Raw genomic sequence first — 13,462 nt, forward strand, 5'->3', positions numbered from 1 at the left:
CACTCCTACTAGTGAATGTAATGTAACACACCCATACAATGCGCACCACCCTGTGATGTTTTTCTCACTCCTACTAGTAAAAGTAATGTTACAAACCCATACAATGCCCACAACCCCGCGATGTTTTTCAGAAACCTAGCCTACATTGCCACTGCATGTTCCCTGACCTCCCCATGCTGACCACCCCGCGGTGCTTATGCCCATCCTACATTACCACTCACTGCCTATTCTAATTCAGCCCCTCCGATTCACACCACTCGGTGATGTTTTTCTCACTCCTACTATTGAATGTAATGTTACACAACCATACAATGCCCACCTCCCCGCGATGTTTTTCAGAAACCTATCCTTCATTGCCACAGCATGTTCCCTGACCTCCCCATGCTGACCACCCCGCAGTGCTTTTCTCCATCCTACATTGCCACTCAATTCCTATCCTAATTCAGCCCCTCCAATTCACACCACCCCGAGATGTTTTTCTCACTCCTACTAGTGAATGTAATGTTACACACACATACAATGCACACCACCCCGCGATGTTTTTCTCACTCCTATGAGTGAATGTAATGTTACACACCCATACAATGCACACCACCCCGCGATGTTTTTCAGAAACCTATCCTACATTGCCACTGCATGTTCCCTGACCTCCCCATGCTGACTACCCCGCGGGGCTTTTCTCCATCTTACATTGCCACTCACTGCCTATCCTAATTCAGACCCTCGGATTCGCACCACCCAGTGATGTTTTTCTCACTTCAACTAGTGAATGTAAAGTTACACACCCATACATGGCGCACCACCCCGGGATGTTTTTCAGAAACCTATCCTACATTGCCACTGCATGTTCCCTGACCTCCCCATGCTGACCACCCCGCAGTGCTTTTCTCCATTCTACGTTGCCACTCACTGCCTATCCTAATTCAGACCCTCGGATTCGCACCACCCCGTGATGTTTTTCTCACTCCTACTAGTGAATGTAATGGTACACACCCATACAATGCGCACCACCCCGTGATGTTTTTCTCACTCCTACTAGTAAATGTAATGTTACACACCCATACAATGCGCACCACCCCGCGATGTTTTTCAGAAACCTATCCTACATTGCCACTGCATGTTCCCTGACCTCCCCATGCTGAACACCCCGCGGTGCTTTTCTCCATCCTCCATTGCCACTCACTGCCTATCCTAATTCCGACCATCCGATTCACACCACCCCGTGATGTTTTTCTCACTCCTACTAGTGAATGTAATGTTACACACCCATACAATGCGCACCACACCTGGATGTTTTTCAGAAACCTATCCTACATTGCCACTGCATGTTCCCTGACCTCTCCATGCTGACCACCTCGCGGTTCTTTTCTCCATCCTACATTGCCACTCATTGCCTATCCTAATTCAGACCCTCCGATTCACACCACCCCGTGATGTTTTTGTCACTCCTATTAGTGAATGTAACGTTACAAACCCATACAATGCGCACCACCCCGTGATGTTTTTCTCACTCCTACTAGTAAATGTAATGTTACAAACCGATACAATGCCCACGACCCCGCGATGTTTTTCAGAAACCTATCCTACATTGCCACAGCATGTTCCCTGACCTCCCCATGCTGACCACCCCGCGGTGCTTTTCTCCATCCTATATTGCCACTCACTACCTATCCTAATTCAGACCCTCCGATTCGCACCACCCCGTGATGTTTTTCTCACTTCTACTAGTGAATGTAAAGTTACACACCGATACAATGCGCACCACCCCCGGATGATTTTCAGAAACCTATCCTACATTGCCACTGCATGTTCCCTGACCTCCCCATGCTGAACACCCCACGGTGCTTTTCTCCATCCTACATTGCCACTCACTGCCTATCCTAATTCAGACCCTCCGATTCACACCACCCCGGGATGATTTTCTCACTCCTACTAATTAATGTAATGTTAAACACCCATACATTGCACACCACCCCTGGATGTTTTTCAGAAACCTATCCTACATTGCCACTGCATGTTCCCTGACCTCTCCATGCTGACCACCCCGCGGTGCTTTTCTCCATCCTACACTGCCACTCATTGCGTATCCTAATTCAGACCCTCCGATTCACACCACTCCGTGATGTTTTTCTCACTCCTACTAGTGAATGTAATGTTACACACCCATACAATGCGCACCAACCTGTGATGTTTTTCTCACTCCTACTAGTAAATGTAATGTTACAAACCCATCCAATGCCCACAGCCCCGAGATGTTTTTCAGAAACCTATCCTACATTGCCACTGCATGTTCCCTGACCTCCCCATGCTGACAACCCCGCGGTGGTTATCCCCATCCTACATTGCCACTCACTGCCTATCCTAATTCAGACCCTCGGATTCGCACCACCCCGTGATGTTTTTCTCACTTCAACTAGTGAATGTAAAGATACACAGCCATACGATGCGCACCACCCCCGGATATTTTTCAGAAACCTATCCTACATTGCCACTGCATGTGCCCTGACCTCCCCATGCTGACCACCCCGCAGTGCTTTTCTCCATCCTACATTGCCACTCACTGCCTATACTAATTCAGACCCTACGATTCACACCTCCCCGTGATGTTTTTCTCACTCCTACTAGTGAATGTAATGGTACACACCCATACAATGCGCACCACCTCCGGATGTTTTTCAGAAATCTATCCTACATTGCCACTGCATGTTCCCTGACCTCCCCATGCTGACCACCCCGCGGTTGTTTTCTCCATCCTACATTGCCACTCACTTCCTATCCTAATTCAGTCCCTCTGATTCACACCACCCAATGATGTTTTTCTCACTCCTACTAGTGAATGTAGTTACACACCCATACAATGCGCACCACCCCGTGATGTTTTTCTCACTCCTACTAGTAAATGTAATGTTACACACCCATACAATGCGCACCACCCCGCGATGTTTTTCAGAAACCTATCCTACATTGCCACTGCATGTTCCCTGACCTCCCCATGCTGAACACCCCGCGGTGCTTTTCTCCATCATACACTGCCACTCACTGCCTATGCTAATTGAGACCCTCCGATTCACAGCACCCCGTGATGATCTTCTCACTCCTACTAATTAATGTAATGTTAAACACCCATACAATGCACACCACCCCTGGATGTTTTTCAGAAACCTATCCTACATTGCCACTGCATGTTCCCTGACCTCTCCATGCTGACCACCCCGCGGTGCTTTTCTCCATCCTACACTGCCACTCATTGCCTATCCTAATTCAGACCTTCCGATTCACACCACCCCGTGATGTTTTTCTCACTCCTACTAGTGAATGTAATGTAACACACCCATACAATGCGCACCACCCTGTGATGTTTTTCTCCCTCCTACTAGTAAAAGTAATGTTACAAACCCATACAATGCCCACAACCCCGCGATGTTTTTCAGAAACCTAGCCTACATTGCCACTGCATGTTCCCTGACCTCCCCATGCTGACCACCCCGCGGTGCTTATCCCCATCCTACATTACCACTCACTGCCTATTCTAATTCAGCCCCTCCGATTCACACCACTCGGTGATGTTTTTCTCACTCCTACTATTGAATGTAATGTTACACAACCATACAATGCCCACCTCCCCGCGATGTTTTTCAGAAACCTATCCTTCATTGCCACAGCATGTTCCCTGACCTCCCCATGCTGACCACCCCGCAGTGCTTTTCTCCATCCTACATTGCCACTCAATTCCTATCCTAATTCAGCCCCTCCGATTCACACCACCCCGAGATGTTTTTCTCACTCCTACTAGTGAATGTAATGTTACACACACATACAATGCACACCACCCCGCGATGTTTTTCTCACTCCTATGAGTGAATGTAATGTTACACACCCATACAATGCACACCACCCCGCGATGTTTTTCAGAAACCTATCCTACATTGCCACTGCATGTTCCCTGACCTCCCCATGCTGACTACCCCGCGGGGCTTTTCTCCATCCTACATTGCCACTCACTGCCTATCCTAATTCAGACCCTCGGATTCGCACCACCCAGTGATGTTTTTCTCACTTCAACTAGTGAATGTAAAGTTACACACCCATACATGGCGCACCACACCCGGATGTTTTTCAGAAACCTATCCTACATTGCCACTTCATGTTCCCTGACCTCCCCATGCTGACCACCCCGCAGTGCTTTTCTCCATTCTACGTTGCCACTCACTGCCTATCCTAATTCAGACCCTACGATTCACACCTCCCCATGATGTTTTTCTCACTCCTACTAGTGAATGTAATGGTACACACCCATACAATGCGCACCACACCGCGATGTTTTTCAGAAACCTATCCTACATTGCCACTGCATGTATCCTGACCTCCCTATGCTGACCACCCCGAGGTGCTTATCCCCATCCTACATTGCCACTCACTGCCTATCCTAATTCAGACCCTACGATTCACACCATCCCGTGATGTTTTTCTCACTCCTACAAGTGAATGTAATTTTACACACCCATACAATGCGCACCACCCCGTGATGTTTTTCTCACTCCTACTATTGAATTTAATGTTACACAACCATACAATGCCCACCTCCCCGCGATGATTTTCAGAAACCTATCCTACATTGCCACAGCATGTTCCCTGACCTCCCCATGCTGACCACCCCGCGGTGCTTTTCTCCATCCTATATTGCCACTCACTACCTATTCTAATTCAGACCCTCCGATTCGCACAACCCCGTGATGTTTTTCTCACTTCTACTAGTGAATGTAAAGTTACACACCGATACAATGCGCACCACCCCCGGATGTTTTTCAGAAACCTATCCTACATTTCCACTGCATGTTCCCTGACCTCCCCATGCTGACCACCCCACGGTGCTTTTCTCCATCCTACCTTGCCACTCACTGCCTATCCTAACTCCAACCATACGATTCACACCACCCCGTGATGTTTTTCTCACTCCTACTAGTGAATGTAATGTTACACACCCATACAATGCGCACCACCCCCGGATGTTTTTCAGAAACCTAGCCTACATTGCCACTGCATGTTCCTTGACCTCCCCATGCTGATCACCCCGCGGTGCTTTTCTCCATCCTACATTTCCACTCACTTCCTATCCTCATTCAGCCCCTTCGATTCACACCACCCCGTGATGTTTTTCTCACTCCTACTAGTGAATGTAATGTTACACACCCATACAATGCACACCACCCCGCGATGTTTTTCTCACTCCTATGAGTGAATGTAATGTTACACACCCATACAATGCACACCACCAAGCGATGTTTTTCAGAAACGTATCCTACATTGCCACTGCATGTTCCCTGACCTCCCCATGCTGACTACCCCGCGGGGCTTTTCTCCATCCTACATTGCCACTCACTGCGTATCCTAATTCAGACCCTCAGATTCACACCACCCAGTGAGGTTTTTCTCACTTCAACTAGTGAATGTAAAGTTACACACCCATACAATGCGCACCACCCCCGGATGTTTTTCAGAAATCTATCCTACATTGCCACTGCATGTTCCCTGACCTCCCTATGCTGACCACCCCGCGGTTGTTTTCTCCATCGTACATTGCCACTCACTGCCTATCCTGATTCAGACCCTCTGATTCACACCACCCCGTGATGTTTTTCTCACTCCTACTAGTGAATGTAATGTTACACACCCATAAAATGCACACCACCCCGCGATGCTTTTCTCACTCCTATGAGTGAATGTAATGTTACACACCCATACAATGCACACCACCCCGCGATGTTTTTCAGAAATCTATCCTACATTGCCACTGCATGTTCCCTGACCTCCCCATGCTGACCACCCCGCGGTTGTTTTCTCCATCCTACATTGCCACTCACTTCCTATCCTAATTCAGTCCCTCTGATTCACACTACCCAATGATGTTTTTCTCACTCCTACTAGTTAATGTAATGTTACACACCCATACAATGCGCACCACCCTGTAATGTTGTTCTCACTCCTACTAGTAAATGTAATGTTACAAAGCGATACAATGCCCACGACCCCGCGATGTTTTTCAGAAACCTATCCTACATTGCCACAACATGTTCCCTGACCTTCCCATGCTTACCACCCCGCAGTGCTTTTCTCCATCCTATATTGCCACTCACTACCTATCCTAATTCAGACCCTCCGATTCGCACCACCCCGTGATGTTTTTCTCACTTCTACTAGTGAATGTAAAGTTACACACCGATACAATGCGCACCACCCCCTGATGTTTTTCAGTAACCTATCCTACATTGCCACTGCATGTTCCCTGACCTCCCCATGCTGACCACCCCGCGGTGCTTTTCTCCATCCTACCTTGCCACTCACTGCCTATCCTAACTCCAACCATACGATTCACACCACCCCGTGATGTTTTTCTCACTCCTACTAGTGAATGTAATGTTACACACCCATACAATGCGCACCACCCCTGGATGTTTTTCAGAAACTTGGCCTACATTGCCACTGCATGTTCCTTGACCTCCCCATGCTGATCACCCCGCGGTGCTTTTCTCCATCCTACATTGCCACTCGCTTCCTATCCTAATTCAGCCCCTGTGATTCACACCACCCCGTGATGTTTTTCTCACTCCTACTAGTGAATGTAATGTTATACACCCATACATTGCACACCACCCCGCGATGTTTTTCTCACTGCTATGAGTGAATGTAATGTTACACACCCGTACAATGCACACCACCCCGCGATGTTTTTCAGAAACCTATCCTACATTGCCACTGCATGTTCCCTGACCTCCCCATGCTGACTACCCCGCGGGGCTTTTCTCCATCCTACATTGCCACTCACTGCCTATCCTAATTCAGACCCTCGGATTCGCACCACCCAGTGATGTTTTTCTCACTTCAACTAGTGAATGTAAAGTTACACACCCATACAATGCGAACCACCTCCGGATGTTTTTCAGAAATCTATCCTACATTGGCACTGCATGTTCCCTGACCTCCCCATGCTCACCACCCCGCGGTTGTTTTCTCCATCCTACATTGCCACTCACTTCCTATCCTAATTCAGTCCCTCTGATTCACACTACGCAATGGTGTTTTTCTCACTCCTACTAGTGAATGTAATGTTACACACCCATTCAATGCGCACCACCCCGCGATGTTTTTCATAAACCTATCCTACATTGCCACTGCATGTTCCCTGACCTCCCCATGCTGACCACCCCGCGGTGCTTCTCCCCATCCTACATTGCCACTCACTGCGTATTATAATTCAGACCCTCTGATTCACACCACCCCTTGATGTTTTTCTCACTCCTATTAGTGAATCTAATGTTACACACCCATACAATGCCCTCCACCCCGCGATGTTTTTCAGAAACTTATCCTACATTGCCACTGCATGTTCCTGACCTCCCCATGCTGACCACCGCGCGGTGCTTTTCTCCATCCTACATTGCCACTCACTGACTATCCTAATTCAGACCCTCCGATTCGCACCACCCCGTGTTGTTTTTCTCACTTCAACTAGTGAATGTAAAGTTACACACCCATAAAATGCGTACCACCCAGCGAGGTTTTTCAGAAACCTATCATACATTGCCACTGCATGTTCCCTGACCTCCCCATGCTGACCACCCCGCAGTGCTTTTCTCCATCCTACCTTGCCACTCACTGCCTATCCTAATTCAGACCCTACGATTCACACTACCCCGTGATGTTTTTCTCACTCCTACTAGTGAATGTAATGGTACACACCCATACAATGCGCTCCACCTCCGGATGTTTTTCAGAAACCTATCCTACATTGCCACTGCATGTTCCCTGACCTCCCCATGCTGACCTCCCCGCGGTGCTTTTCTCCATCCTACATTGCCACTAACTTCCTATCCTAATTCAGACCCTCCGATTCACACCACCCGTGATGATTTTCTCACTCCTACTAGTGAATGTAATGTTACACACCCATACAATGCGCACCACCCCGTGATGTTTTTCTCACTCCTACTAGTGAATGTAATGTTACACACCCATACAATGCACACCACCCCGCGATGTTTTTCAGAACCCTATCCTACATTGCCACTGCATGATCCCTGACCTCCCCATGCTGAACACCCCGCGGTGCTTTTCTCCATCCTACATTGCCACTCACTGCCTATCCTAATTCAGACCCTCTGATTCACACCAGCCCGTGATATTTTTCTCACTGCTACTAGTCAATGTAATGTTACACACCCATACAATGCACACCACCCCGTGATGTTTTTCTCACTCCTAGTAGTGAATGTAATGTTACACAAACATACAATGCCCACCACCCCTCGATGTTTTTCAGAAACCTATCCTACATTACCACAGCAGGTTCCCTGACCTCCCCATGCTGACCACCCCGCGGTGCTTTTCTCCATCCTATATTGCCACTCACTACCTATCCTAATTCAGACCCACCGATTCGCACCACCTCGTGATGTTTTTCTCACTTCTACTAGTGAATGTAAAGTTACACACCGATACAATGCGAACCACCCCCAGATGTTTTTCAGAAACCTATCCTACATTGCCACTGCATGTTCCCTGACCTCACCTTGCTGACCACCCCGCGGTGCTTTTCTCCATCCTACATTGCCACTCACTGCCTATCCTAATTCAGACCCTACGATTCACACTACCCCGTGATGTTTTTCTCACTCCTACTAGTGAATGTAATGGTACACACCCATACAATGCGCTCCACCTCCAGATGTTTTTCAGAAACCTATCCTACATTGCCACTGCATGTTCCCTGACCTCCCCATGCTGACCTCCCCACGGTGCTTTTCTCCATCCTACATTGCCACTAACTTCCTATCCTAATTCAGACCCTCCGATTCACACCACCCCGTGATGATTTTCTCACTCCTACTAGTGAATGTAATGTTACACACCCATACAATGCACACCACCCCGTGATGTTTTTCTCACTCCTACTAGTGAATGTAATGTTACACACCCATACAATGCACACCACCCCGCGATGTTTTTCAGAAACCTATCCTACATTGCCACTGCATGATCCCTGACCTCCCCATGCTGAACACCCCGCGGTGCTTTTCTCCATCCTACATTGCCACTCACTGCCTATCCTAATTCAGACCCTCCGATTCACACCAGCCCGTGATATTTTTCTCACTGCTACTAGTCAATGTTATGTTACACACCCATACAATGCACACAACCCCGTGATGTTTTTCTCACTCCTACTAGTGAATGTAATGTTACACAAACATACAATGCCCACCACCCCTCGATGTTTTTCAGAAGCCTATCTTACATTACCACAGCAGGTTCCCTGACCTCCCCATGCTGACCACCCCGCGGTGCTTTTCTCCATCCTATATTGCCACTCACTACCTATCCTAATTCAGACCCTCCGATTCGCACCAACTCGTGATGATTTTCTCACTTCTACTAGTGAATGTAAAGTTACACACCGATACAATGCGCACCACCCCCAGTTGTTTTTCAGAAACCTATCCTAAATTGCCACTGCATGTTCCCTGACCTCACCATTCTGACCACCCCGCGGTGCTTTTCTCCATCCTACATTGCCAATCATTGCCTATCCTAAATCAGACCCTCCTATTTGCACCACCCCGTGATGTTTTTCTCACTTCTACTAGTGAATGTAAAGTTACACACCGATACAATGCGCACCACCCCAGGATCTTTTTCAGAAACCTATCCTACAATGCCACTGCATGTTCCCTGACCTCCCCATGCTGACCACCCCGCGGTGCTTTTCTCCATCCTACATTGCCACTCACTGCCTATCCTAATTCAGACCCTCCGATTCACACCACCCCGTGATGTTTTTCTCACTTCAACTAGAGAATGTAAAGTTCACACCCATACAATGCGCAACACCCCGCGATGTTTTTCAGAAACCTATCCTACATTGACACTGCATGTTCCCTGACCTCCCCATACTGACCACTCCGCGGTGCTTTTCTCCATCCTACACTGCCACTCATTGCCTATCCTAATTCAGACCCTCCGATTCACACCACCCCGTGATGTTTTTCTCACTCCTACTAGTGAATGTAATGTTACACACCCATACAATGCGCACCACCCCGTGATGTTTTTCTCACTCCTACTAGTGAATGTAATGTTACACACGCATACATTGCGCACCACCCCGTGATGTTTTTTCTCACTCCTACTTGTGAATGTAATGTTAAACACCCATACAATGCGCACCACCCCGCGATGTTTTTTAGAAACCTATCCTACATTGCCACTGCATGTTCCCTGACCTCCCCATGCTGAACACCCCGCAGTGCTTTTCTCCATCCTACATTGCCACTCACTGCCTATCCTAATTCAGACCCTCCGATTCACACAACAACGTGATGTTTTTCCCACTCCTACTAGTGAATGTAACGTTACACACCCATAAAATGCGCACCACACCTGGATGTTTTTCAGAAACCTATCCTACATTGCCACTGCATGTTCCCTGACCTCCCCATGCTGACCACCCCGCGGTGCTTTTCTCCATCCTACATTGCCACTCATTTCCTATCCTAATTCATACCCTCAGATTCACACCAACCCGGGATGTTTTTCTCACTCCTTCTAGTGAATGTAATGTTACACACCCATACAATGCGCACCACCCCGTGATGTTTTTCTCACTCCTACTAGTAAATGTAATATTACACAACCATACAATGCCCACCTCCCCGCGATGTTTTTCAGAAACCTATCCTACATTGTCACAGCATGTTCCCTGACCTCCCCATGCTGACCACCCCGCGGTGCTTTTCTCCATCCTATATTGCCACTCACTACCTATCCTAATTCAGACCCTCCGATTCGCACCACCCCGTGATGTTTTTCTCAATTCTACTAGTGAATGTAAAGTTACACACCGATACAATGCGCACCACCCCCAGAAGTTTTTCAGAAACCTATCCTACATTGCCACTGCATGTTCCCAGACCTCCCCTTGCTGACCACCCCGCGGTGCTTTTCTCCATCCTACCTTGCCACTCATTGCCTATCCTAATTCCGACCATACGATTCACACCACCCCGTGATGTTTTTCTCACTCTTACTAGTGAATGTAATGTTACACACCCATACAATGCGCACCACCCTCGGATGTTTTTCACAAACCTATCCTATATTGCCACTGCATGTTCCTTGACCTCCCCATGCTGATCACCCCGCGGTGCTTTTCTCCATCCTACATTGCCACTCACTTTCTATCCTAATTCAGACCCTCTGATTCACACCACCCCGTGATGTTTTTCTCACTCCTACTAGTGAATGTAATTTTACACACCCATACAATGCGCACCACCCCGTGATGTTTTTCTCACTCCTATGAGTAAATGTAATGTTACACACCCATACAATGCGCACCACCCCGCGATGTTTTTCAGAAACCTATCCTACATTGCCACTGCATGTTCCCGGACCTCCCCTTGCTGAACACCCTGCGGTGCTTTTCTCCATCCTACATTGCCACTCATTGCCTATCCTAGTTCAGTCCCTCCGATTCACACCACCCCGTGATGTTTTTGTCACTCCTATTAGTGAATGTAACGTTACACACCCAAACAATGTGCACCACCCCGTAATGTTTTTCTCACTCCTACTAGTAAATGTAATGTTACAAACCCATACAATGCCCACGACCCCGCGATGTTTTTCAGAATCCTATGCTACATTGCCACTGCATGTTCCCCGACCTCCCCATGCTGACCACCCCGCGGTGCTTATCCCCATCCTACATTTCCACTCACTGCCTATCCTAATTTAGACCCTACGATTCACACCACCAGGTGATGTTTTTCTCACTCCTACTAGTGAATGTAATTTTACACACCCATACAATGCGCACCACCCCGTGATGTTTTTCTCACTCCTACTAGTGAATGTAATGTTAAACACCCATACAATGCCGACCTCCCCGCAATGTTTTTCAGAAACCTATCCTACATTGCCACTGCATGTTCCCTGACCTCCACATGCTGACCACATCGTGGTGCTTTTCTCCATCCTACATTGCCACTCATTGCCTATCCTAATTCAGACCCTCCTATTCGCACCACCCCGTGATGTTTTTCTCACTTCTACTAGTGAATGTAAAGTTACACACCGATACAATGCGCACCACCCCCGGATGTTTTTCAGAAACCTATCCTACATTGCCACTGCATGATCCCTGACCTCCCCATGCTGACCACCCCGCGGTGCTTTTCTCCATCCTACATGGCCACTCACTGCCTATCCTAATTCAGACCCTACAATTCACACCACCCCGTGATGTTTTTCTCACTCCTACTAGTGAATGTAATGGTACACACCCATACAATGCGCCCCACCTCCGGATGTTTTTCAGAAACCTATCCTACATTGCCACTGCATGATCCCTGACCTCCCCATGCTGAACACCCCGCGGTGCTTTTCTCCATCCAACACTGCCACTCATTGCCTATCCTAATTCAGACCTTCCGATTCACACCACCCCGTGATGTTTTTCTCACTCCTACTAGTGAATGTAATGTAACACACCCATACAATGCGCACCACCCTGTGATGTTTTTCTCACTCCTACTAGTAAAAGTAATGTTACAAACCCATACAATGCCCACAACCCCGCGATGTTTTTCAGAAACCTAGCCTACATTGCCACTGCATGTTCCCTGACCTCCCCATGCTGACCACCCCGCGGTGCTTATGCCCATCCTACATTACCACTCACTGCCTATTCTAATTCAGCCCCTCCGATTCACACCACTCGGTGATGTTTTTCTCACTCCTACTATTGAATGTAATGTTACACAACCATACAATGCCCACCTCCCCGCGATGTTTTTCAGAAACCTATCCTTCATTGCCACAGCATGTTCCCTGACCTCCCCATGCTGACCACCCCGCAGTGCTTTTCTCCATCCTACATTGCCACTCAATTCCTATCCTAATTCAGCCCCTCCAATTCACACCACCCCGAGATGTTTTTCTCACTCCTACTAGTGAATGTAATGTTACACACACATACAATGCACACCACCCCGCGATGTTTTTCTCACTCCTATGAGTGAATGTAATGTTACACACCCATACAATGCACACCACCCCGCGATGTTTTTCAGAAACCTATCCTACATTGCCACTGCATGTTCCCTGACCTCCCCATGCTGACTACCCCGCGGGGCTTTTCTCCATCTTACATTGCCACTCACTGCCTATCCTAATTCAGACCCTCGGATTCGCACCACCCAGTGATGTTTTTCTCACTTCAACTAGTGAATGTAAAGTTACACACCCATACATGGCGCACCACCCCGGGATGTTTTTCAGAAACCTATCCTACATTGCCACTGCATGTTCCCTGACCTCCCCATGCTGACCACCCCGCAGTGCTTTTCTCCATTCTACGTTGCCACTCACTGCCTATCCTAATTCAGACCCTCGGATTCGCACCACC

The sequence above is a fragment of the Cavia porcellus genome, unplaced genomic scaffold, assembly GCF_034190915.1.
Source record: "Cavia porcellus strain 051 isolate PalLab524CR breed Dunkin Hartley unplaced genomic scaffold, mCavPor4.1 scaffold_26, whole genome shotgun sequence".
Lineage (NCBI taxonomy): Eukaryota > Metazoa > Chordata > Mammalia > Rodentia > Caviidae > Cavia > Cavia porcellus.